This window comes from Arachis ipaensis, chromosome B4 (assembly GCF_059453495.1).
Source record: "Arachis ipaensis isolate K30076 ecotype BB chromosome B4, ASM5945349v1, whole genome shotgun sequence".
Classification (NCBI taxonomy): domain Eukaryota; kingdom Viridiplantae; phylum Streptophyta; class Magnoliopsida; order Fabales; family Fabaceae; genus Arachis; species Arachis ipaensis.
Genome location: NC_142439.1, coordinates 109,261,484 through 109,264,879, shown reverse-complemented (window position 1 = coordinate 109,264,879; position 3,396 = coordinate 109,261,484). Strand labels below are relative to the sequence as shown.

At 35.8% G+C, this 3,396-nt stretch overlaps 1 non-coding gene across 1 annotated transcript; it reads right to left on the bottom strand.

Annotated features, from left to right (window-relative positions):
* Positions 1 to 2,479: 2,479 nt before the first annotated feature.
* Positions 2,480 to 2,587, bottom strand: LOC148568734 (small nucleolar RNA R71). The gene has a single exon (XR_015882504.1). It is a non-coding gene; the product is annotated as a small nucleolar RNA R71 (small nucleolar RNA).
* Positions 2,588 to 3,396: the final 809 nt, after the last annotated feature.

Below are 3,396 nucleotides of genomic sequence, written 5' to 3'. Positions count from 1 at the left end.
TCGACCCTTACTCACGTAAGGTTTATTACTTGAACGACCTAGTGCACTTGCTGGTTAGTTGTGCGGAGTTGTGATAAAGAGTTGAGATTACAATTGTGCGTACCAAGTTGTTGGCGCCATTGATGATCACAATTTCATGCACCAAGTTTTTGGCGCTGTTGCCGGGGAACAAACAATCCCCGCGCAACCAAGTTTTTGGCGCCGTTGCCGGGGATTGTTCGAGTTTGGACAACTAACGGTTCATCTTGTTGCTCAGATTAGGTAATTTTATTTTATGTTTAAGCTTTTTACTTTTTAATTTTTGAAAAAAAAGAAAAATATAATATTTCTATTCTGTTCTTCATAGTTTTTAAGAATGAATTCTAGAGTTTCATGATGATTTGTTGAAGTTTGGCTGGTTGTGAAATCATGTCTAAACTTTTGGACCGAGGTTTCAACTTATCATCACAAGAGCTTGTTGATTTCTATCAATTTTACTATTGAAAGTAATGATCTGCTAAAGCTTGGCTGGCCATTGGCCATGTCTAGTGTTTTGGACCGAATCTTTCATTGAAGGCTTGGCTGGCTAGTAAACCATGTCTAATTCCTGGACCGGAGTTTTAAACTAAGATTGCATGATTCCTGGAATTCTCATTAAAAATTTTAAATTCCTTACTTTCTCGTTTCCAATTAGTTTTCGAAAAAGAATTTTAAAATCACAAAAATAAAAAATCATTTGTGTTTCTTGTTTAAGTCTAGTGTCAATTTTTAAGTTTGGTGTCCTGCATGTTTTATTTATTCCCTGCATTTTTCGAATGTATGAATTTTGTTCTTCATTAATCTTCAAGTTGTTCTTGATGATTCACTTGCTCTGATCTTTAAATTCTCTTGTTTTGTGTGTTTTGTTATTTTTCATATGCCTTCTCAATTTGTTGTTGTCCCTAGTATACAAACTTATAAGTTTTGTGTCTTGCATGCATTATTTGTTTTGATCATGATTTTCCATGATTAATTTCATTTTGATTGTTTCTCATCATTAAAAATCCAAAAAAAAAAATTTCAAGTCAATAATACAGAGAATTGAAGACTCAGAACATTCAGCAGAGGAATTAAACAGAAAAAGCTAGGCATTCAAAACGCCCAGTGAGGAAGAAAAAATGGCGTTTAAATGCCAGCCAGGGTACCTGGCTGGGCGTTAAATGCCCAAAATGGTAGCATTTTGGGCGTTAAACGCCAGAATGGATACCATTCTGGGCGTTTAACGCCAGGATGGCACAAGAGGGAAGATTTTGTTTTTAATTCAAATCTTTTTCAAATTTTCATAATTTTTCAAAATCAAATCTTTTTCAAATCATATCTTTTCAATAATATCTTTTCAAAATCAATTTCTTTCCATTTTTATTTTTTTTTACTATTTTCAAAAATCCTTGCTAACAATTAGAGATGTGATTCAAAAAATTTCTTCCTTGTTAAGAAAGGTTCAATAATTGAATGTTAGAATCATATCTTTCAAATTTCTTGTTAGCCAAGGCATTAATTTTAAAAATCAAATCTTTTTAATTGTTTGTCAATCATATCTTTTTAAAACCAGATTTTCTCAATCATATCTTCTCAACCACATCTTTTTCAAAAATGATTTTCAATCATATCTTTTGGTTTCTAATTTCAAAATCTTTTTCAAAATCACTTAATTACTTTCTCAATTCTAATTTTCGAAAATCATCAATCAATTTTTTTAAATTTTTTTTTAATTATTTCAAAATCTTTTTAAATTTAATTTCGAAAATTCTTCCCCTCTTCTCACATCCTTCTATTTAAGGACTAACACTCCTCCACTATCAGCAATTCGGACTCTCTCTCTCTAAAGTTCGAATTCTTCTCTTTCTATCTCATCCTTCTATTCTTCTTTTCCTCTGACACCTCAAGGAATCTCTATACTGTGACATAGAGGATTCTATACTTTCTTCTCCTCTCTATTCTATACTTTGTTGAAGCTGATCCTGAACCTGAAAGGACCTTGAAGAGAAAGCTAAGAGAAGCTAAAGCACAACTCTCTGGAGAGGACCTAACAGAAATTTTCAAACCAGAAGAAGACATGGCAGCCAAAAATAACAACAATGCCAACAATGCAAGGAAGGTGCTTGGTGACTTTACTACACCTACTCCCGACTTCTATGGGAGAAGCATCTCTATCCCTGCCATTGGAGCAAACAACTTTGAGCTTAAGCCTCAATTAGTTTCTCTAATGCAACAGAATTGCAAGTTTCATGGACTTCCATTGGAAGATCCTCATCAGTTCTTAGCTGAATTCTTGCAAATCTGTGACACTGTCAAGACCAATAGGGTTGATCCCAAGGTCTATAGGCTTATGCTTTTTCCTTTTGCTGTAAGAGACAGAGCTAGAACATGGTTGGACTCACAACCTAAAGAAAGCCTGAACTCTTGGGAAAAGTTGGTCAATGCCTTCTTGGCAAAGTTCTTTCCACCTCAAAAATTGAGTAAGCTTAGAGTGGAAGTCCAGACCTTCAAACAGAAGGAAGGTGAATCCCTCTATGAAGCTTGGGAAAGATACAAACAATTGATCAGAAGGTGTCCTTCTGACATGCTTTCAGAATGGAGCCTCATAGGTATCTTCTATGATGGTCTGTCTGAACTGTCCAAGATGTCATTGGACAGCTCTGCTGGAGGATCTCTTCATCTGAAGAAGACGCCTGCAGAAGCTCAGGAACTCATTGAAATGGTTGCAAATAACCAATTAATGTACACTTCTAAAAGGAATCCTTTGAATAATGGGACAAATCAGAAGAAAGGAGTTCTTGAGATTGATACTCTGAATGCAATATTGGCTCAAAATAAAATATTGACTCAGCAAGTCAATATGATTTCTCAGAGTCTGTCTGGAATGCAAGCAGCAACAGGCAGTACCAAAGAAGCTTCTTCTGAAGAAGAAGCTTATGATCTTGAGAATCCAGCAATGGAAGAGGTGAATTACATGGGAGAACCCTATGGAAACACCTATAATCCTTCATGGAGAAATCATCTAAATCTCTCATGGAAGGACCAACAGAGGCCTCAACAAGGCTTCAACAACAATAATGGTGGAAGAAATAGGTTTAGCAATAGCAAGCCTTTTCCATCATCTTCTCAGCAACAGACAGAGAATTCTAAGCAGAGCCACTCTGACTTAGCAACTGTAGTATCTGATCTAATTAAAACCACTCAAAGTTTCATGACTAAAACAAGGTCCTCCATTAGAAATTTAGAGGCACAAGTGGGTCAGCTGAGTAAGAAAGTTACTGAAATACCTTCTAGTACTCTCCCAAGCAATACAGAAGAGAACCCAAAAAGAGAGTGCAAGGCCATCAACATAACCCACACGGCCAAACCTAGAGAGGAGGAAGAGGCAGTGATTTCCAC